This window comes from Cornus florida, unplaced genomic scaffold (assembly GCF_030987335.1).
Source record: "Cornus florida cultivar Cherokee Brave unplaced genomic scaffold, ASM3098733v1 CherokeeBrave_3.0.0_Hap2_Chr05, whole genome shotgun sequence".
NCBI classification, from domain to species: domain Eukaryota; kingdom Viridiplantae; phylum Streptophyta; class Magnoliopsida; order Cornales; family Cornaceae; genus Cornus; species Cornus florida.
Genome location: NW_026775575.1, coordinates 6,521,831 through 6,547,071, shown reverse-complemented (window position 1 = coordinate 6,547,071; position 25,241 = coordinate 6,521,831). Strand labels below are relative to the sequence as shown.

Sequence of the window (25,241 nt, the reverse complement as noted above, 5' to 3'; positions counted from 1 at the left end):
TCGGATTCGGAACACTTTTTTTTCGGTGGGCTTTTGAGATTTTCATCTCAAATTGAGGTAGGGGATATTTTAAGGTTATATTAAGGTTGTATTGATTGTTATATGAGCATATACAACTTGTGAGCATGCCTTGTTCAAGTTATAGAATTTAATTTAATTATTTTCTTTGTTTAAGATTTAATTCTTATGATGCTAGGCAACTTAGAAATAAATTGTGGCATGCTAGAAATTTAGGCCTTGGTATTGTAGTTGATATATATTAAATTGGGGTTATTTGAATAAGAATTGCAAATTTTATTTAATATTTATCTTTTGTGAAAGTTTAATTCACCTAGTTGTATCAAACATGAAATCAACTTGTAATGTGATATTAAAGTAGGCCTTAGTGAGTTCTTTAATGTAATGACCTGGATTTCTCAACCCGGTGCGTTAGTGATGAACCGGAAGTTGACCCGATAATGGACCCGAAATGCAGAAACGAAAGAAGCCAAATGACCTCAAGAGATGTACGTCATCCCTAAGGCCCCAAAGTGACTCTCCATGAAGTCACGGAACTCAAATGAGCCAAGCAAATGAAGCAAGAATGCCTAACTCGAAAAAAGATGAACTAAGGGCAAAATGGTCATTTCTCACTGAAAAGGATGCCACCGTGCACACCATTGGAAGGACAACGAAAAATGAACAAAATTAGACTCAAGAATCGTCTGATTCTGAGTCCGGGCAGAAAAGATATGAAATTCCAACACCCGATGCGAAAGTTATGAAGTAATGACTTAACATTTTTCAATATTTTTATAATAAATTTTGAAAACAAAAGTGCATAGAAAATGAGATACATGTCATTGGCCTCCGGCCTCATCTCATACATGTTAAATACATTGAAAAGAGTGCACTTACGTACACTTTACATATACGAATCAACGAATACAAATTTAAACAAATAGGGCTACAAAGAGGCATCTTATGCTAACACTTGCATAAAATAGAAACTTAGAAACTGTAAGCCATCCAAGGAGCAATGGAATCTTCAAATCCTGAGTCCTGTACCTGAAATATGCCCCAGTATCGTAGGGGTGAGTAACATAAAGCTACTCGTAGGAGATGAGCATGCATCGACCTAACATTTTACAATTTTATCACCTTATGGTGAAACATGTTAAAGGGGCTCATGCCACCTAACGTCTATGTCAAGATGAGACCCAGGAAGCATCCTAAGCTACCTAGATCATTTCTATCAGATCACATTGTTCATGCAATTCAAACAATATGGAAACATGTTATACAAGGCAACAAGATATAGATTCTCAAAGTCTTCAACTTGAAATCCAAAATTATGAAAACAACAAGTGTGGGTCATGCCACCTAATGTCTATGTTCAAAATAAATCTATAAAGTCATTTCTAAACTACATTTGAACATCAAAACACAAATTATGATATCGATGCAATTTAACCAACAATGGAACTTCCAATACAACGCATGAAGCATGCTTTCACAAAGCTACATCTTAAGCGCAAAATAGGAAATCAAATAAGGAACAACAAGTTACGATATCATCTAGTTATCAACTTGAAATGAAATACGAAATCAAACAAAGTGGATACTCGGACGTCATGCCGGATCAGACCGACAACATAGTTACTTTAGGGTTACTAGCCCATGGGTAACTTCCCTATGTGCGCACTAGACTATATAGAGGGACAATCTCCCGTACTAGAACCAAGTCCTAGCCGTAGCCAAACAATGACATCCCCAAGTTTCCAAAATCAATAAATTGTGCAACAACGTATATATATCAACATGTATATACAAGATATCAACTATTTACCAAGCACAATCCAAAATTTGGAAACTTATACAATACCTGCTCAAAATTCACAACTACTATGGCATGTAAGATATCAAATACAAAGTATGCAATTCCTTACACATAGCAACAATATATTCAATAAGGAAAAACATATTCTCATGAATATAAAAGTAACAACTATGTTATCTAATGCTCAAAAGTAATCAAGTGAACATACATCAAATCCAAATCCATGATTTAAATATAGAAACAACTTCCAAAATGCAATTAAATCCATGGACTAATAAAGTAGAATTTAATTAAACATAAATAGTTAAATTCTCTAAATTCCAAGTTAATCCAAATAACCACAATTTAATATATATTGAAAGACATGTCATGGTCATCATATATATAACATCAAATGACAAGTTAAGTGATTAAAACACTTAAAACAAAATTAATCAAGCTAATTAATTAATTTCCTCTAGATTTTTAAATAATTCCAAATGCCCTCAATTTAATCTATGTTAGAGAACATGCTAAGGCCTATTTAAATACCACATTACAACTTGATTTAATGCTTGATACAACCATGTGAATTAAACTTTCACTAAAGATAAATATTAAATAAAAATTGTAATTCTTAATTAAATGATCCAAATTTAATATATGTTAACCAACATATCTAAGCATAATTTCCTAGCATGTTATAATCCAATGCATTAAAGTGTTTTCACACAAATGTCAACAAGTGGACCAATGAGAATGGGACTTTGTCACACTTTTCAAAAATTACAAAAAGGTTCTTTTTGAAAATATCTTCCAAATTTAATTACAAAATGGTCCCCAAGATGAAAAATAATTACTTTATTTAATTACACTAAAACCCCACAAGTTAAGAATAATTGCAATAAAGTATGCATTAATGTCCCTTTATGAAAGAAATAAGCAATCAACATGCTTTTCTAGAAAAGTAAAAATACCACTATCATGGAAATCAAATATCATGAATGCATGCAAAACCGGAATCAAATCCGAGCACAAAAAGTGAGGTTGTGCAAGGAAAAAGAATAAACGAGAAAAAGACAAAATGTGAATAGTGTTCGGAAAAATAAAATATAGAAATGACACAATCCCCAAAGGAAGTTGTCAATCCAAGGAAAAGAGTCTCGGAAATCATTCCAGAGCACTCGAGACGACATCAAGTGATGAAAAACCGAACCAAAAAAGGAAAAGACAACGGAAAAAAAATATCCGTTAAAATCTGAGAAAAAGAAAAGGAAGAAAAATGACCGGGTCATTACAACCTTCCCACCTTAAAGGGATTTCATCCCCGAAATCTAGCCCTAACAAAACAAAAAGGCGAAACCAGGATAACTACGGAGTACATCTCTGAGTATCCCTCACAACAAGCTACGAAAGCAATCTCAAAACTGAAGACAACGTACAACCCCATGTCATTCGCACCCACGTGCTCACGGCAGGACAACCCCTCAAAAGAAAAGTGATCACATGGCCACACCACAAGTTGAAACTCACACACAGAACTTAAGGCCAGACGAGGGAACGGAAGACAACAATCAAAAGCACCCCTCCTGACAAACCATCATAAGGAACCAAAAACAACCACCAACAGAACTCCAAGATATCCATAAATCAAATCAAAGTACAAAACAAAGACGACATGGCAGTACGAATAGCGACCAGAACCCTCCCACGACGTACTCAAATGTGTGGTAGCAATGACAATTCCTAGTGCCCGCCCACACTTACTTGTCAGTAAGGTAGCATCGACGGCAACTAGCACCCGCCCACAGCACATAACTTGTACAGTAGCATGACAGTATAAGGCACCAATTCATAACCTGCCCCCACTAGGTCTACCCATGAAACCTCTCGATACAAATGACTTCAATGTCAAAAATGATCATTACCAAAAGCATTACGGAAACCAACATTTTGTGAGAGTTGAGATATGGTCCAAAGATGTCCGGCCGGACCATCCTGGCCAATCCCAAAACTCTGACAACAATGCCATAGGTACCGCTACGCTTAAGGCCTTAAATCCTCAATACAAAAAGACCAACAATTTTAACATCTCAAAACACTACTATCAACAACATCAATTACGAATCCAAAGTCTGACAAGCAAAACAGCATCTCCAAAATCCCAGATATCATCCTAAAATAGATCAACTATAAGACTACTCACTATAATCAAACATTGGATCAAAATCCCTATCACGGATAACTAGATCCTCGAAATACAAGTCCACGAAGTGGCACACACATCAAAATCTTGACAACCAAGGTCATAGAACGAGTTTCTCAAAATCGTACTTGACAACACCAAGCTAAATCAAAATTCCTCAATTTTGATCCATCTACAAACAACCACTGGAACTACGTTCCTCAAGGTCATGCCTAGTCATAACTAGGACGAGAAAACTCCATAAGCAAACCATATCCAACAATAATCCTCCAAAACTCCTCCTAAGAGTCAACCACATCCAGGCCTCCAAAACTGGAACAAGTCTCCAAAAGACATTCTCAAAAGAGCATCGAGCTCACCTCACGAATCAAACAATCCTCAAAGATATGGACATAAGTCTCCATAAAATGATCCCACACCAATCAACTCACTTAAGCACCACAACCGTCAACAACCACGGCAGGAACTCCCTAAGGGAAGACACGAAAAAAAGGGGACCACCAGTCCTAAAAAGGACAACACCACGACTCCATCTCTGAAATGAAAGACAATAAAGTCAACGACTTCACCCCCTACATGGAAGTAAGTCGACCAAAATCTATCAAATCCTCACCAAGGACTCAAGACAACAACGATGATCCTCATGGACCAACCAACCCCAAAACAATGCACAACGCAACGAAGGGAAGAGACTCACTCCTTGTGATGTCCCTAACACGAACCAGCACAAAACCATTGTGGAAACCCGCATACAGACTACGTGCAACCAAGGAAAACGAATTGGAAAACCAAACCTGAAAGTCATGCATATGACAAGGAATGCAACTACCAGAAAGAAAATCTACTTACATAGATGAAAATCAAAAGCACATGCTACACGTCTCCACATAAACACAAAAGCATGTCATTAAAGCGCAGTAACAACATGGCATCTCAAAGCATATAAGAAAGGCATGCCATTGCCACACAACAAGAAGGCAAATGTGGATAGACCTCCGCCTACTCATGCATCACAATATCATAAATCATACTACTAACATGGTAGTAAATGAAACTGCAGAAAACAAAAGTGATGCAACAATGAACCCTATGGACATCGTGTCCTAGAGTGCCTAGGTAAAAAAGAAAGGACCAGTCCTAGCCATACACTAACTCCAAAAACCAATGCAACAACAACCTATCTCAAAACAAACGTGAGCCCTTACCACAATGGTAAGACTCTTACAATCCATCTCTGAATCTAAGGGTGACACTACAAGTGACATTAACAATGCAATGCTCTCTCTACCCGAAGCATATATCAATCGACTTGACCTCAAAAGCGTCATTGCATAAGGAGAACTCAAAGAAAATGGCAACTATAGCTATACCAACAATAACCAAATCAATCACCGCGAATGATCTCCAAAACAACCATCATCATCATCGATCAAAAAGACAACGCCTATCAAAACGAAAACCAACCCTGATTCCATCTGAACTACACTTGTAGCCAGCCAGTACGGTAGCATGACAGTGCTATGCACCCGCCCACAAACGTACCCGCCCACGAAAATTGCAATCACAAAGGAATCATCTTGATCAACCAAGGATCCTAAGAGGTCCATAACCCCAACATGGCCCAAAACCAACAAATTTAGCACTACGGCAATGCTAAATGACTCACCTCATGAGAGTCTAAACAAAAGGTGACTCACCACCTACCTCAAAACCAATGCTAAGTCGATAACAACCTACACTACCATGAAACTGTGACTACAATCACCATCAACCTCAACTCGAGCCTCAATGACCAATCTCGTGTCATGCCAAATATGCAACACAGTTATGCATATACAAATCTGATCTAGAATACATCATATGTCATGCTCTTTACATAATAATTAAATCATGCTAAACAAACGGCATACCACATGTAGCATGTAAGCACATAAACATGTTATCAAACCAAAACATGTTATCATGAAGCATATAAACACATAGAGCATGGTAACATAAGCATGATATGCACCCAAAACCCGTCGTCCAAGGTATTCTGATACCACCTGTAACGACCTGGATTTCTCAACCCGGTGCGTTAGTGATGAACCAGAAGTTGACCCGATAATGGACCCGAAATGCGGAAGCGAAAGAAGCCAAATGACCTCAAGAGATGTACGTCATCCCTAAGGCCCCAAAGTGACTCTCCATGAAGCCACGGAACTCAAATGAGCCAAGCAAATGAAGCAAGAATGCCTAACCCGAAAAAAGATGAACTAAGGGCAAAATGGTCATTTCTCACTGAAAAGGGTGCCACCGTGCACACCATTGGAAGGACAACGAAAAATGAACAAAATCAGACTCAAGAATCGTCTGATTCTGAGTCCAGGCAGAAAAGATATGAAATTCCAACACCCGATGCGAAAGTTATGAAGCAATGACTTAACATTTTCCAATATTTTCATAATAAATTTTGAAAACAAAAGTGCATAGAAAATGAGATACATGTCATTGGCCTCCGGCCTCATCTCATACATGTTAAATACATTGAAAAGAGTGCACTTACGTACACTTTACATATACGAATCAACGAATACAAGTTTAAACAAATAAGGCTACAAAGAGGCATCTTATGCTAACACTTGCATAAAATAGAAACTTAGAAACTGTAAGCCATCCAAGAAGCACTGGAATCTTCAAATCCTGAGTCCTATACCTGAAATATGCCCCAGTATCGTAGGGGTGAGTAACATAAAGCTACTCGTAGGAGATGAGCATGCATCAACCTAGCATTTTACAATTTTATCACCTTATGGTGAAACATGTTAAAGGGGCTCATGCCACCAAACGTCTATGTCAAGATGAGACCCAGGGAGCATCCTAAGCTACCTAGATCATTTCTATCATATCACATTGTTCATGCAATTCAAACAATATGGAAACATGTTATACAAGGCAACAAGATATAGATTCTCAAAGTCTTCAACTTGAAATCCAAAATTACGAAAACAACAAGTGTGGGTCATGCCACCTAATGTCTATGTTCAAAATGAATCTATAAGGTCATTCCTAAACTACATTTGAACAACAAAACACAAATTATGATATCGATCCAATTTAACCAACAATGGAACTTCCAATACAACGCATGAAGCATGCTTTCACAAAGCTACAGCTTAAGTGCAAAATAGGAAATCAAATAAGGAACAACAAGTTACGATATCATCTAGTTATCAACTTGAAATGAAATACGAAATCAAACAAAGTGGATACTCGGACGTCATACCGGATCAGACCGACAACATAGTTACTTTAGGGTTACTAGCCCATGGGTAACCTCCCTATGTGCTCACTAGACTATATAGAGGGACAATCCCCCGTACTGGAACCGAGTTCTTGCCATAGCCAAACAACGACATCCCCAAGTTTCCAAAATCAACAAATTGTGCAACAACGTATATATATCAACATGTATATACAAGATATCAACTATTTACCAAGCACAATCCAAATTTTGGAAACTTATACAATACATGCTCAAAATTCACAACTACTATGGCATGTAAGATGTCAAATACAAAGTGTGCAATTCCTTACACATAGCAACAATATATTCAATAAGGAAAAACATATTCTCATGAATATAAAAGTTACAACTATGTTATCTAATAGTCAAAAGTAATCAAGTGAACATACATCAAATCCAAATCCATGATTTAAATATAGAAACAACTTCCAAAATGCAATTAAATCCATGGACTAATAAAGTAGAATTTAATTAAACATAAATAGTTAAATTCTCTAAATTCCAAGTTAATCCAAATAACCTCAATTTAATATATATTGAAAGACATGTCATGGTCATCATATATATAACATCAAATGACAAGTTAAGTGATTAAAACACTTAAAACAAAATTAATCAAGCCAATTAATTAATTTCCTCTAGATTTTTAAACAATTCCAAATGCCCTCAATTTAATCTATGTTAGAGAACATGCTAAGGCCTATTTAAATACCACATTACAACTTGATTTAATGCTTGATACAACCATGTGAATTAAACTTTCACTAAAGATAAATATTAAATAAAAGTTGTAATTCTTAATTAAATGATCCAAATTTAATATATGTTAACCAATATATCTAAGCATAATTTCCTAACATGTTACAGTTCAAATCAAAGTTATACATCATCATAAATTTTAAATCTTATACAAAGAAATAAAAATTACTAACTTTCTAGATTTGATACAAAGCATACATATATGTTGTATAATCATGATAAACACACAATACAACACACAAATAATCCTAAAACATTCCCTACCTCAATTGGAATGAAAATCCCAATTACGACCGAAATGAAATCGCCCCAAATTTTCGGTCCGCAACACAGATTTTTCAGCTTGCTACCTTCAACTTGTAAAATTCATAAAAAATTCAATTCTAACCCAAATTGAATGAATCCAAAGCCCAATGAAAGCTTAAACACTGTAATTTGATAATATCAATTTAGTTTAACAAAATATTTTCCCAATTGAAACAGTTTTCACCTATAACTTTGAAACAAATTCTGCCCAGAAAACACATTTTTAGCCTGTAGCTTCCAACTTTAAAAATTCATGAAAAATTCATTTGACATCCAAATTTGGCAAACCTAATTTATTTTAGAAGTAAACATATGAGAGTGTAAAACCAGAAATTTAAGCCATGATCCAATGTCAAAAGGTCAGTGAAATAAATCATCTAAAAATATGTTTTCCAGTTGCAATAAAAACATGGACAGCAGATCGTTTCGGATTTTAAAAAAAAATTAGAAATGCTCTAAAATTGTGAAAAAAATTCTAAGTAGTGTAAAACCATGGGAGAAGTTCCAGTAAAAATTTCAAGGCAATTAAAGCACCACAGCTCCATATAAAAATTCATTTCTTAACCGAAAAGGAAAAGCTTCAAATTTCCAGCAACTAGCTTGTAACTTCAAAAATTCATAACTAATTCATTTTAAATCCAAATTACATGAAACCAAAACTAAATGAAAGCTACTTGAGTATATTTTCATATTCTATATTTAATTTGACAAGATTAATTTCAAGTTAAAACAGTTTAAGGGCAAAATACAAGTCCTTCTCTTCCATGCATGTAAAACACTCAATAATGACATAAAAATACTTCAAAATAATAGATCAATACCTCACCAGAGAATTGAATCTCTAGATACCAAAGCAAAAGTAGGAGTTAGGCTAGATCCTTCAAAGGTTTTGAAGAAGAGGATGAGGGGAACAAAAAGTATTCTAAGCTTTATGGTCCAAAGTAATTGAAAGGGCCTCAAAGATCAAGGTCAATGCCTAAGGCTTCAAGCTCCATCCATAGAGGCTAGGGTTTTCTTGTAAGGAAGAGAATGAAATAATGTGGTTAAGTGTGAGTGGAGGAAATAGAAATCATCCACTCACTATGTGCTATTGCACCATAGTCAACACACACATCTATGGTCAATTGCACAAAAAGCCTCCTTTAAAACCATAATCCCAAAGTTACCCAAAGATATTTGCAAGACTAAATTATGAACCTACACTTGTCACCAATCTATGGCTCCTTCCTAGGCTTAATCCCACACCTACACTTGTCAACCATCCAAGCTAACAAGTTCACCAATCCTAAGCCAACAAGTGGGTGAATCCTCATCCTCCAAATGTCATCATCCAATGCATTAAAGTATTTCCACACAAATGTCAACAAGTGGACCAATGAGAGTGGGACACTTGTTACACTTTTCAAAAATTGCAAAAAGGTCCTTATTGAAAATATCTTCCAAATTTAATTACAAAATAGTCCCCAAGATGAAAAATAATTACTTTATTTAATTACACTAAAACCCCACAAGTTAAGAATAATTACACTAAAGTATGCATTAATGCCCATTTATGAAAGAAGTAAGCAATCAACATGCTTTTCTAGAATAGTACAAATACCACTGTCATGGAAATCAAATATCATGAATGCATGCAAAACCAGAATCAAATCCGAGCACAAAAAGTGAGGTTGTGCAAGGAAAAAGAATAAACGAGAAAAAGACAAAATGTGAATAATGTTCGGAAAAATAAAATATGGAAATGACACAATCCCCAAAGGAAGTTGTCAATCCAAAGAAAAGCGTCTCGAAAATCATTCCAGAGCACTCGAGACGACATCAAGTGATGAAAAACCGAACCCAAAAAGGAAAAGACAACGGAAAAAAAATATCTGTTAAAATCTGAGAAAAAGAAAAGGAAGAAAAATGACCGGGTCATTACATTGAGGACATTTGGATATGTTTGAAAATCTAGAGAAAAATTTATTAATGAGCTTAATTAATTTTATTTTAAGTGTGTTGGTCACTTAAATTGATATCGGAGGTAATAGGTTATTAATCCCATGAAACGTAGTCCGTTTAATCACCTTATGAGCATATTACAAATTTGATGTAGAATTAGTACTTGAGGCATCTCGAAATGGTAATTGGACTTAGCATGATATAGAATATCATTGACTTGCATAGCTTGTTTAGATATATCTTGTGTAGGTGTATAACTTGTTAGAATATTACAATTGTTTACCTTGGAAGCTAGTTACTAAATTGGGACGTATTTAGTACTTGTGGCTTAGTGTGGTAATATGGTTCAATTGTTATAAAATATTCTTGTTTTGGTGTATAAATTGTATATTGGAGGCTTGACATGTCATATGCCATCTAGACTTGAATTCTAGGACATGGTTTGTTTGGATTCAACCTTATTGTGCATGGAAGATGGCTTTATGCATTAGTAGATTTGGTATAAGTTTGGTCTAACTTATTGATTTTTGTATAAGTTTTGGACTTATTGATTTTGGAAAGCTTGTAAGGACATATTTCACGTGTAGCCAGGGTTTGGTTCTAGTACGGAGACAAGAGTCTTCTAAGTCATAAGTGCGCACTAGGTAGTACTTTGTGGGTCATAATTGCCTGGAATAACTTATGCATGTGCACACTAGGTAGTGCCTTGTAGGTCGTAATTACCCGGAAACACTTGTTTGGTCTAGTGACCACATGTCCTAGTCTTTCTACTTTGATTTCGCATTCAATTTCAAGTTGTTAATCATGGATTACTTGTAATTTGAGAATTAATGCTTGCTTTAGATATTTGAATCTTACTTAGTATACTTGAAACTGTATACTTGTTTTGTGCATTTAGATCTCATATAGTGTACTTGAACTTGTATGCTTACTCTGTGAGTTTAGATTTCATTTAGTATGCTTGTGCCGTGTATACTTGTTTTAGGCGTATCTCTTTTAGCTTAGTATACTTGTGTTCGTATGCTTGATTTACGAGATTTTCATATAAAATGCATACTAGTGTAAATATGCTTAGACATTGTATGACTTGTCTTAATGTGTTTTAGTATACTTGGAAATGTATGCTTGTATGTTGTATAACGTGTTTAACATTATTTAGTATACTTGAGCATGTATACTTGTATGCCGTTGTTCACTTTAAATTGCATGAGTAGCTTAGGATGCTCCATGAGTCTCATTTTGATATAGACGTTAGGTGGCATGAGCCCCTTTGACATGTTTCATCTTAAGGTATTATAATTGTAAAATGCTAGGTCGATGCATGCTCATCTCCTACGAGTACCTTTATGTTACTCACCCACGTAGTGGGGACATTTTTCAGGTACCAGGATCAAGATTTGGGATTCACATCATGCTTGGATGATTTGTAGACTTGAAGTTCTCATTTCATGTAAATGTTGGCTTGAAATGCCATTTATAGCTTTATATGTCAAAATGTGTAAATTTGATTCTATTTTTGTAATGTGTACATAAGTACACTCTTTACAATGTATTTGACATGTATGAGATAAGGCCATAGGCCAATCACATCTAATTTGTATCCTATGTAACTTTTAACTTCATGAAATATTATGAAAATATTGAAAAACGTCAAGTCATTGTCTCACCATGGTTGCATCAGGTGTGGGAATTCCGTTTTCATTCTTTCATAGGGTCTTATAAATTATGTTTGAAGTGTGACCAAGGGTCAAATGGTAATTTGAAATCATTTGTTAATTTTCGTTTTCAAATTTCTCATTTCTTTTTCATTTTCGCCTTTTTGGCCGTTGGGGGGTCGAATTCAGAGAATGAAACGGCCTTAATTGCCAACTTAGGCACTTAAAATCTTCAGAAATTTGGCTAAGGACTAAGTTTGAATCTCCCAAAATCTTTACATCTCTAACAGCCATTTCAATTAAAATCTCCAGGCCGATTATAAGCGCTTCATATTCGGCCTGATTATTTGAACATTTAAAATCTAAAAAAAAAAAGAATGAAGCCTTTCTGCTAGCTGGGGAAATAATAACAATACCTGCTCCTGCTCCATCAGCCGTGCTTGATCCAAACATCAAGATCCAAGGAGTTAAGAATATAGCTGATGACTCCAATTCATCATAAACCCATGGATCAATATCAGTTGAAGGATGATCGGCCAAAAAATCAGCCAGAACCCTTCCTTTTACTGATTTTTGTGGGACGTAGATAAAATTGAATTCCATCAAAGCCAAAGCCCACTTACCTATTCGGCCAGTGATCAATGGCCTTGATAGCATATACTTAATCACGTTAGTCTGACACAGAATGTAAACATCAACAGGCCGCATGTATACTCTCAACTTCATGGCCGAATAGTACAAAGATAAACAAAGCTTCTCAATTGAGGAATATCTGCATTCTACATCAGTTAGTACTCTACTCAGGTAGTAGACAGCCTGCTCCTTTCCATGTTCATTGTCTTGTGCGAGCATACTACCAATTGATTCTTCTGCGGCAGATAAATAAAGCTTTAACGGCCACTTCTTTCTTGGAGGCATTACAACCGGGGGGTTTGCCAAATACTCTTTTATTTTGTCAAAGGCCTTCTGATGGGATTCGTCCCAATGAAATTTCTCATGTGACTTTAATTTCACTAAAGTCAAAAAGACATGCACTCGGCCAGCATAGTTAGAAATAAATCTTCTAAGAAAACCTACCTGGCCGAGGAACCTTTGCACTTGTTTTTTGTTGGCTGGGGCCCTAGCATTTATAATAGCTTTGACCTTGTTTTGATCAACTTCAATACCTCGTTTATGTACCAAGAACCCCAAGAAATTCCCGGCTGAAACTCCAAATGCACACTTCAATGGGTTCATTTTCAATTTGTGAATCCTCATCCTTTCAAAGGCCCTTTTCAAGTGTTCCAAATGCTGTCTCTTGGCCGATGATTTCACAACTACATCATCTATATAAATTTCCATGAATCGGCCAATCATATCATGAAAGATAGAATTCATTGCCCTTTGATAAGTAGCCCCAGCATTTTTTAGGCCAAATGGCATCACAATCCACTCAAAAGTACCAATTGACCCAGGACATCTAAAAGCCGTTTTATGAATATCTTCCTCGGCTAAATAGATTTGATTATAACCTGAATGGCCGTCCATAAAAGACAATATTTCATGCTTAGCGGCCGAATCAATAAGTTGATCGGCCACAGGCATTAGATATTCATCTTTTGGAGTGGCATTATTTAAATTGCGAAAATCCACACAAACTCTAAGTTTGCCATTCTTCTTCATTACCGGAACAACATTAGACAGCCATTCAACATACCTAACTGTTCGAATAAATCCTTCCTTAAGAAGTCTCTCAATTTCTTCTTTAATTTTGAGCATTACTTCCGAAGACATCATTCTTGGTGGTTGTTTATATGGCTGAAAATCTTTCTTGATCGGTAATCTATGTTCTACCAATTTTCTAGACAGGCAGGCATCTCTTCATAACTCCAAGCAAAGCAATCCTTATATTCAGTTAATAATTTAATCAAATCGGCCTGGAATTTAGGCTCAAGCAAAGCACTAACAAATAATGGCCGATTATCTTTTTTAGTACCAACATTTATTTCCAATAAAGGATCTTGCACCTCTGCTTTATTATCTTCCATCCTGGAAGGGGCTGACTCCAAATCTTCAAGTTAGATTGCATCCAGCTTTTCGAAACCTTCTTCAATTATATCAGCCGTGCTGGCCGATACCTCTTCATATAGCTATTCTTCTCTGGCCCATCTCTTCTCAGCCAGATATGCTTTCAGTCTTATGCAAGCGGCCCTGAAAGCTTGTCGCTTCTTTTCTTCATTGGTTTTGTGATCCATCAGTAACATCTTCAATGTCCTTGATGGTCGACCTGAAAATATCAATTTTCAGCCGAGCTGCTTCTGACAATAATTCTTTAATATCAGCATTAATTAAATTCTTCTTCATTGTTGCCGCTGCTGGTCGTCCCATCCTGTTAATGCCAACAAATTTGATAGGTACAACAGTTTCATCATAAAGTGCAGCCTCAGCCGAATACACCCTAGCTATAAAGGGTTTGTTATCGGCCTCAACAATTTTTACCTCATTTCCATCCCAAAAAATCAACATTTGATGCAAGGTTGATGGGATGCACATGTTAGGATGAATCCAATCTCGGCCTAAAAGGAGATTATAGGACGCGGTTGAATCAATGATAAAGAAAGCCGTAAAGGATGTCTTACCGCCAATAGTAATTTCCAAAGGTAGAATACCTTTAGTGTTACTAGATCCTCCATTAAAACCACTGATGGCCACATCGGTTGGAACTACATCGTCCATGGTTTTACCCAATTTCTTCAAAGTAGTTGCTGGAATGACATTCACCACCGAACCATTGTCAACCAAAACCCTATTGATTGGCTAACCCTCAACCCATACTTTAACATACAACGGCCTCAACTGCTGTGTCATGGACAAAGGTGATTTTTCAAAAGTGATTTTATCGGCCTTAGATGGCTGATCCTGAGAGATCAATCCTATCCCGGCCGATGAACTTATCGAATCGTTCTTAATTTCTGAAGATTCAGCCTTTTCCTCCTGCTTGGCTGACTCAACATCCCTGTTTATCGTTGGTTCTACCCTTGCTTCAAACACAGAAGGCAAAACAAATACCATGTTACAATTTACCTTATCCGGGAGAGAACCAAAACGAATTCTGTACTTGGCCGCATGCTTTGGATCCTGGTCTGGCTGATCATCTTTTTCTTCATAGAAGCATACCTTATTCTCAAAGGATGTAGCGACCTCCATGTATTCAGCCACCACTGGTTCATTTTTTCTTTCTAGTTGATCATGGTCGATCTTGTCTTCTTTCCTTTTGAGTTTTGCATTTTTTCTTTGCATCCTCCTTTTTTGAGTACGTGTAGGAGGTTGCTTAGGAAACTTTGGGTGACTTACTCGAGTCCATCTGCCATGGTCAACCAAAGGAGGTCTAACCGTTCTTACACGGCTAGATTCTTCTCCTTTTTGAACCCATATTTCTGACTGAATTGTTGGTTTCCTTTTGAAACTAGGATAAAAATGTTGTTCTGACAGGACTCTATCGGCCACCGATGACCGAATGATTCTCACTGCCCTTGGCCCATTTTCTCTAAATATTGATCGATTAATTTCTTCGTGATTCTGTCTAGGCTGATGGCCAAACCTTTCATGGACATTGCACTTTCTGGTTGATTGGAAATAGCCCCTCTTGTCTGAGTCATTCCTTCGGCCTTTGCAATTTGGACAACAACCATGGTTGATGAGGGCAATTTGAGCTTCTCTTAACTGAATTTCCAAGTCCTTAACTTTTTGCTCATCATTACTGGCCGATGAACTACCAAGAACTTTTGGTAATCTTTCCTGTCTACCATTATCAGCGGCTTTTTCAGTTGCCAGGCTGATTACATTGGTACTGACAATATTAGGAAATGGATCGCCATCGATCACCATTACATCTGGCTTCTTTTCAGGGAATTTCAATACACCTTCATCGATAGATTTCTGCAATACATTTCTAAATACATAACAATTGTTAGTAGTATGATTCCATGAATTATGAAATTTACAGAACTCTCTTCCTTTTAAATCATTGGTCGATGGTATATTGTGTCCTTTTGGCAAAATGATTTGTTTATCGGCCAACAAATGATCAAAAATTTGTTCTGTTTTGGCCAGATCAAACGTATAAACCTTACCAGTATCAGCCGTACCCTTCCTGGCCGATGAAGTCGATGGCTGAGTACCACTGGTGGATACATTTGGTTTTATTAAAGCGTCACATACATAAGGCTTCTTTAGAATGACTTCGGCTAAATTAGCTTCAAAATCTTCCTCTTCAACCACATCAATTGAATAAACTTCATAGTTGGGGTCCCTATAGTACGTACCTTTAGAGGAATTTTTTCGTTCTTTCTCCTCTTTGAGAACCAACTCATACCTGGTAGCTTTCTCGGCCAGGTCATACATGTCACGAAATGGAACTCCTTCAAACCTCTTCCGAAGTTCAAAATCAAGGTCGTTCAAAGCAAAACGAATGTACTCCTGTTCTGGAAGAGGTACACGACATCTTAATCTTGCTCTCCTGAATCTTGCAATGAATGTCTCGACCGATTCACTAGGCAATTGACTTAGCCTGGATAAATCGGCCAGAGTAGGTTCTGTCTCCGTACGGTAGAACTGATTGTGGAATAATTCCTCCATCTGTGGCTAATTAAAAACAGAGTTAGGAGGTAGACGAATATACCATGAAAAAGCTGCCCCTGTCAAAGAGTTAGGAAAAAGTCTCAATTTCAACCACGGGCTAACACTGGCCTCTCCACATTGAACCGTGAATCGGCCAATGTGTTCCACGGTCGATTGATTCCCCTCTCCACTAAATGTTACAAAGTCAGGGACTTTATATCCTCTAGGGAACTCAACTTGGTCTACCACTTCTGGATAAGGAGTTCTATAAATTGGTCGGCCGGCACCTCTAAGTTCCAGGCCATATTCTTCTGTGAGTAAATCAGCTAATTGTCTTCTATCTAACATGACTTGAGGTGGCTGATTTAATGTTGGTGGTACCTGATTAAAAACTGGCGACTGATTAGCCACTGGTTGATAGCAATTCGGCCAATCATGTGGCTGATTAGCCATATTCTGCCCCCCGAGCCCTACCTGTGGCGACACATGAGTATACAATGGGTTCGGTGGCCTCCACCTGATCTGATTGCCCCCCGAGTTCAAAGGCATCCGAGGAGGGTTTGGTGGAATTACCTGTGGCCGCGAACCTGCTACTGGTGGCTGATTAGAACCTGCCAACGTAGGCTGAGGATAGCTTTCTGCCCAGGTGAGTAGCGTATGAACCGGCTGACTTGATGTTGCACCTGGTTGGAGTGTCACTACTGGCGGCCATGGCTGTAATGTTTCAATGGCCCTCTCTGGCCGAGCAGCTTGTGATAGATTCGGCTAAGAAGCCGATTCCTGATTGTTGGAGCTGCTAGCTTGAGTCGGCTTGTTCAAAATAAAGGCTGAGAGTTGGGACATATTTTCATGCAAGTCGTTATAGCGTGCTCCCATCCTTCCCATTGCATCTACCAAGGAGCTAACCTGTGCTTGAAGTACGGCTAACTCATCAGTAGGACCTGCTGCAGAGTTCTCAGCCTGTACTGGCTGATCGCTTTCCTCCAAATCTTCATCAGTAGCCACGGCCTTAGAATTTTTTGTGGGCCGCGGCATATTTGCCTCTTTTATAACACTCTAGTAGTGGTCCCACCAGGCGTGCCAAAACGTGTTCGCGCGGTTTTTGTTCCCTACGTCGGTCGATGGACTCTTCGCAGGCGTGCCAGAGTATTTGTACAAAATACCCAAAATATGTAATTGAACACCAGCCTATCCCTTTTTCCAATGGCTGACTCTCAGGCGATTGTGTGGGAGAGAGACTAGTAAGAACTCCCAGCAAGGTTCTTTTATGCCTTGTTTGTAGCAAGGACTTTTTAGAGTGTCTAAAGAAATGCAACGGCTGATGATTGTTTGAATGGATGGAATGGCCGAGTGAAGACAGGCGGCAAGAACTTAATCAATCGCCGGCCGAACGTGATGGCGAGAACTTAATCAATCGCCATCAGCCAAACACAATGGCAAGAATTTAATCGATCGCCACCAGCCAAACACAATGGCAAGAATTTAATCGATCGCCACTGAAACGTAATAGCAAGAATTTAATCAATTGCCATCAGCCAAGTAATGACAAGAATTTAATCCATTGTCACTACGATTCAATGGCAAAAATTTAATCAATTGCCATTGAATTGAAAGCCTAACTAAAATTGCGTAATTAAAATTGACATAATTGAAATTGAAAGAAAGTAAATGGCTGAATCGAAATAGTTGACGAGGATCTAATCAATTGCCATTAAATTGAAATAAAGAAATTGATAGGAAAATGACGTAGAGTCAATTGAAAACATTTTTAGTTGAAATGCATGTTTTGTGGTGGTGCTGGACCCCCTAGAATGGAATACAATACTTCTATTTATAGAAGTTCTATCTCAACTTATTTTCCTAAGTTATTGCTAGAAAATCTCTCATTCTTTGATTCTTTCTCTTCATAATTTGAACTCAGTCAAATCCTATTGTTATTCCGCTTCCTTTCTTGTTTTGTTTCAGTAGGAAATCTCTGTAAAAACAACCTTCCTCGATTTAATCACATGTAAGTTGCCGAGATATTGCTAAAACGTTGCTAGAAAGTTACTGAAAAGTTGCTAATTTTTAGCAACTCCCCTCCTTAAGTTTAGCAGCCCGTTTCATTCCCTTAAATGGCCTAATGGCCATTTGTAACTTTTGAACTTATACGGCTATTCCTTTCTTGTTGAAATTCCTACTTCATTGGGATTTAGTTATTTATTGTAACTAAATCTCTTAAGTCTTCTCTTTTGAATTGATGACATATTTGAATTGATTCAAATCTCTACAAATATATTTAGCAACAACCTTATCAACAAAGTGGCTGAAATATATTTGCCTAGATTTTCTCCTTTTGTCTCTCTATTGGCCAACTTCCCTTAAGACATAATAAACACTTGTCAATTTCTCATTGGTCCACGTCATTGCTGAGATGGCTGCCAGTTTTTGGTGCCAACAGTAATATAAGCACATTTAGAGAATGTTGAAACACCAATTTCTTTAATTGACGAGTGGTTAGAGGGTTTCCCACTCCCTGACGATTCCAACTTAAAATCTTCATGAAAGGCTTAGAAAAGAGAAAAGAGACAATGAAATTGGAATCGAAAATAGCGTACACAACAATCTGTCGAATTACAAAAGAGACAAAGATAAGAAGAAGAAATTAGGGCACAAAACAATGAAAAGGGGGAAAAGGTCGACGCAAAAAAAAAAAGGTGGAGAAAAGGAAATACAGTCGGAGATTGAATCAGAGAGAAAGAGGAGGATAACAAAACAGGAAAGAAAAGAAATCGGAAAATAAAGATAGAAGCAAAATTAGGAAAAGGAGAAGAAAATAAGGAGTTATAAGAATAATAGAGTTCGAACGAAGAAAAGAAAATAGGAAGAGGGAGTGGATGGATTGAAAAAGAGAAGAGAGAATTAGTGTAGAAGAAGATAAGAAAATCAAACCTGAGAGACGACACTAGATGATCACTGAGCTCTCCACCCCTGAAAACACCAGGGAACCCCTACCCACAGAGGACATAAACATTTTTACATGCAGGGGTAGGTTTAGTCAGTGGGTCAAACACCATAATGGCTGTGGATATAGGCTCTAGGATCATACCTCCTTGCAGAACCATATCTCAAACATAGTGCGCAACCATATCTCAAATGTAGTGAAAACGAATGTTTATATAGTTGGTTCTGCCATGATACTTGGGATCCATTACATACTTGGGATAAAAAAAAAAAAAAAAACCACAGTATTACAACTGTCAAAAGGAACCATAACAAAAGAACCACTTGAAAATCACAAAACAGAACCACAACCCAAAAGAGAACCACAACTTGAAATCATTGAACTACTCCAAATCAATCAGACTTTCCTTCAAGCAATTTGTGGAATTGAGGTGCAATTTCAACTTGGAATGTATTTAATTGAATATGCAGTTATACGAGTTTATTGTTGCTTATGTTGTGAATCTATGTCCTTAAATGCATATTGTGAATTATAGCATTGAGAGCATGATAATTAAACTAGTAGATAGGGAGCGTAACACGTAGAAATTATATTGTTATATTGTGTATGCTATGCTTTCATGACTTATAGGACCGTCAGTTAAGTAGATTACCATATTATCTATTAGGCTACTTTGCTCACCCTTAAATTTTGCAAATAAGGAGCACGATATTAAATAGTATTATTCCCTCCGTAATGTTCACAACTAGCCTTGGGATGAAAAGAAGGGGCAGCCTTGACAAACATTGATACCAAGCACTTTTTCTTGATTAAAAGAGGGAATCCAATCCCATATTTGTCATTGGCATACCTTTGCCTCCCAAGCAAAGAATTAAGATTATCAGTCTCATTTGTGAACTTTGATAAGGATAAAGTTGGGTCTTCAAATCAATGTTTTCCTTTCCAAGTACAATTGAGGATTCAAATTTAGAAGAAGTTTCATCTCTTTCCTTTTTCAAAACTCCATTTTTATATTTAACATTTAAAACATCATTTGAAAAAAAGAGAACCTTTTTCGTAGGAGCTATGCTTTTCAAAGCAATTTTCCCTAATTTTAAGTGCAGCTTTTCAAAGTCATTTTAAAGCTCTTCATAGGAAGGATCCTCATTAGAGGGATGAAGAGAATCATATATATTGTCAATCTCTTGAGATCTTTAGCATTTTGAAGCTCTTTATCATTAGTGTTTTCCTAATCTTCTTCATCATCTTCACTCTCTTTGTGAGATGATTTGAGATATAGGATTCTTTTAGGTTTAGCCTCTTCTTATTGACCTTTCAAGGTGATCTCATGTGACACAAGTGAGCCAAGCAGCTTATCCATTGTCATTTTCTTGAGATCTTTAGCTTCTTGAAACTGTTGGGGATAATTAACTCCCTCCAACCCACTCAATGGTCGGCTGTTGTTGAGAGTTAAATCCCTTTTTCATCACACACAGCGGAAGTATTATCACATCACATCACATCAACACAAGTATATATGGAGATAACAATCACACACATCCACGCATAACACAATATTTTACATGGTTCACCCAACTCTAGGGTTACGTCCATGGAAGAGAGATTTCACTATTATAAATCAAGAAAGAGAATATACAACCACATGTCAAAACCCCACTCACCCACTCATCATCTCTTTAGAAGCTATATGTATATACTCAGGATTACATATACTCTCCCCTCTCCTCACAACACTCATCCTTAAACACCTTACATTTTTTCTCTCTTCTCTCTCTCTCTCTAAACCCCTCATACCCATCTCTATTTATAGTCTTCAAAACTCAATTCCTTTTTGGATAAGTATTCTTCAAATCCAATTCCTAGTTGGACAAGGATCAACTTGCCTACAAGGAGTTGCCATATCCAACTTCAACTCTAAAATAGAAACACAATGGGATACGATTTCCTCTATAAATTTCAACCTTCCAAAACCAAAAAGGAAACTAATTTTCTGCACACAAATTTTGAGCCAAAAACCTAACAATCTCCACCTTGGCTCAAAAGTCTATCTTCACGTGCTTCTCCATAGCTCTACCTCGAATAAAGATCTCTTCATACCTCCACCTCAAGCTCTTCATAGCTCCACCGCAACTGAAGATTTCTCCACCTCAAATAAAGCACTATAATGAACTTGAGAAACACTCTAACAATCTCCACCTTTTCTCAAATTCATCATTCTTCATTTTTCTTCTATATTCTCTATCTAACCCGTTGGTGTTCAATTGCTCACGCATGGCAACCCACCAATCTTTAACTCATCTTCATCAATTGTTTTTCTGGCTCAAAGCAACAAACGTCTCCTCTTTACTATTTATATTCCCCTTTGCTCTTTATCAGGCTTAGAGCAAACCCCTTCATTCTTCACACCCCTTGCCCCATCTTGAGAACTAGTACTCACTCTTGGCTTATCCCCAAAACTTGTTCCTCGTAGGCTTCATCTCTATCACCTTTGCCCCATCTTGAAAACGAGCATCCTCCATCTTATCCTAAGACTTGTTCTTTATGGGCTTCACACCATCACCTTCTTCATACCTTCGTGTCTTCATCAACTCTGATTGAATCTCTATAGCACCTCATGATCATCCTCTACTCTGACAAACTTCACACCAATTTTCTACACTGAACTTCAAGACCAATAATAGGCTATGACCCACCATCGGCTCTAACACCAGTTGTTGGGGATAATTAACTCCCTCCAACCCACTCAATGGTTGGCTATTGTTGAGAGTTAAATCCCTCTTTCATCACACACAGCGGAAGTATTATCACATCACATCACATCAACACAAGTATATATGGAGGTAACAATCACACACATCCACGCACAACACAATATTTTACATGGTTCACCCAACTCTAGGGTTACATCCATGGAAGAGAGATTTCACTATTATGAATCAAGAAAGAGAATATACAACCACATGTCAAAACCTCACTCACCCACTCATCATCTCTTTAGAAGCTACATGTATACACTCGGAAATTACATATACTCTCCCATCTCCTCACAACACTCATCCTTAAACCCCTTACATTTTTTTTTCTCCTCTCTCTCTCTCTCTAAACCCCTCATACCCATCTCTATTTATAGAGTCTTCAAAACCCAATTCCTTGTTGGACAAGTATTCTTCAAATCCAATTCCCAGTTGGACAAGGATTAACTTGCCTACAAGGAGTTACCATATCCAACTTCAACTCTAAAATAGAAACATAATGGGATACGATTTCCTCTACAAATTTCAACCTTCCAAAACCAAAAAGGAAACTAATTTTCTGCACACAAATTTTGAGCCACAAACCTAACAATCTTCACCTTGGCTTAAAAGTCTATCTTCACGTGTTTCTCCATAGCTTTACCTCGAACAAGGATCTCTTCATACCTCCACCTTAAGCTCTTCATAGCTCCACCTCAACTGAAGATTTCTCCACCTCAAATAAAGCATTATGATGAAATTGAGAAACACTCTAACAATCTCTACCTTTTCTCAAATTCATCATTCTTCATTTTTCTTTTATATCTCTATCTACCTCGTTGGTGTTCAATTGCTCACGCATGGCAACTTACCAATCTTTAACTCATCTTCATCAATTGTTTTTCTGGCTCAAAGCAGCAAACCTCTCCTCTTCACTCTTCATATTCCCCTTTGCTCTTTATCGGGCTTAAAGCAAACCCCTTCATTCTTCACACCCCTTGCCCCATCTTGAGAACTAGTTCTCACTCTTGGCTTATCCCCAAAACTTGTTCCTCGTAGGCTTCATCTCTATCACCTTTGCCCCATCTTGAAAACGAGCATCCTCCAGCTTATCCTAAGACTTGTTCCTTATGGGCTTCACACCATCACCTTCTTCATACCTTCGTGTCTTCATCAACTCTGATTGAATCTCTATAGCACCTCATGATCATCGTCTACTCTGACAAACTTCACACCAATTTTCTACACTGAACTTCAAGACCAATAATAGGCTCTGACCCACCATCGGCTCTGACACCAGTTGTTGGGGATAATTAACTCCCTCCAACCCACTCAACGGTCGGTTGTTGTTGAGAGTTAAATCCCTCTTTCATCACACACAGCGGAAGTATTATCACATCAATCACATCAACACAAGTATATATAGAGATAACAATCACACACATCCATGCACAACATAATATTTTACATGGTTCACCCAACTCTAGGGTTACATCCATGGAAGAGATAGATTTCACTATTGTGAATCAAGAAAGAGAATATGCAACCACATGTCAAAACCCCACTCACCCACTCATCATCTTTTTAGAAGCTACATGTATACACTCGGGAATTATATATACTCTCCCCTCTCTTCACAACACTCATCCTTTACATTTTTTCTCTCCTCTCTCCTCTCTCTAAACCCTTCATACCCATCTCTATTTATAGAGTCTTCAAAACCCAATTCCTTATTGGACAAGTATTCTTCAAATCCAATTCCTAGTTGGACAAGGATCAACTTGCCTACAAGGAGTTACCATATCCAACTTCAACTCTAAAATAGAAACATAATGGGATACGATTTCCTCTACAAATTTCAACCTTCTAAAACCAAAAAGGAAACTAATTTTCTGCATACAAATTTTGAGCCACAAACCTAACAATCTCTACCTTGGCTTAAAAGTCTATCTTCACGTGCTTCTCTATAGCTCCACCTCGAACAAGGATCTCTTCATACCTCCACCTCAAGCTCTTCAAAGCTCCACCTCAACTGAAGATTCTACACCTCAAATAAAGCACTATGACGAATTAAGAAACACTCTAATAGAATCGTGATCACCTTCAGCTCCCAACTCGTTGGCAAAGTCCTACGGATGTTTCGGATATTATCATAGGTAGTAAATCGAGTATTATCATAAGGTTTGCCAAGAGAATCCAATCCATTCACAATAGTAGTCAATCGGGTAAACATTTCACTGATAGACTCAACCGATTTCATCTTGAACGTTTCATGTGAATATGAATGGATTAGCAGCAGTATATCAATCCTAATCTCTTTAACTTAACTAGCGCACAAACAGAGTATGTGTTTGGGTGCTCAATACTTGTGTACTAACAGTGTATGAATACAAGATGTTTGGTGTGCAAACAGAGTGAGGCAGCTTGGTGTTTGAAGTGCTAACAGACTTGACTGATATATTCAACACAAAAACACAATATGCAAAGCTCAACAAATAAGGAGTTAAGGGAAAGAGAAATTTCAAACTCATAACACCAAGATTTACGAGGTACAACAACCCAGCCTATGTCATCACCTCTCAAAAGCACCTCTCAAATCTTTATCTCCCTTCTCGTTTCACGGGGGATTTGTATTTATAGTTTCAGCAAATTATTTAGCTGTAAGAGTGTTATTGAGACTGTTTATAAACAAAGTTTAAATGGTCTAGCGTCTAGAGTTTCTGTACTTTTCATGTTCTTGTTAGAGTGTTTCTCAATTTTATCATAGTGCTTTATTTGAGGTAGAGAAATCTTTAGTTAAGGTGGAGCTATGAAGAAATCATTGTTCGAGGTGGAGCACGTACGTGAAGACATATTTTGATCATGTGTTGATTACGTAAAAAATTGGGGTGTTCAAAGTTGCCGATTTTGGCTTATCTTTGGCTACTGTCAAAGTTGAAACAGTTCAAGTGGGGCTGAAATGGTTTAACATGCGCATGTAGTTTTTTGGCTTTGGCTATTGCCTAAATTGAACCA

At 37.3% G+C, this 25,241-nt stretch overlaps 1 long non-coding RNA gene across 1 annotated transcript; it reads right to left on the bottom strand.

Annotated features, from left to right (window-relative positions):
- Positions 1 to 821: 821 nt before the first annotated feature.
- Positions 822 to 8,407, bottom strand: LOC132310071 (uncharacterized). The gene is made up of 2 exons (XR_009482549.1): positions 8,314 to 8,407; positions 822 to 1,047 (listed from the first exon to the last, which is right to left on the bottom strand). It is a non-coding gene; the product is annotated as an uncharacterized LOC132310071 (long non-coding RNA).
- Between the last annotated feature and the right edge of the window lie 16,834 nt (positions 8,408 to 25,241).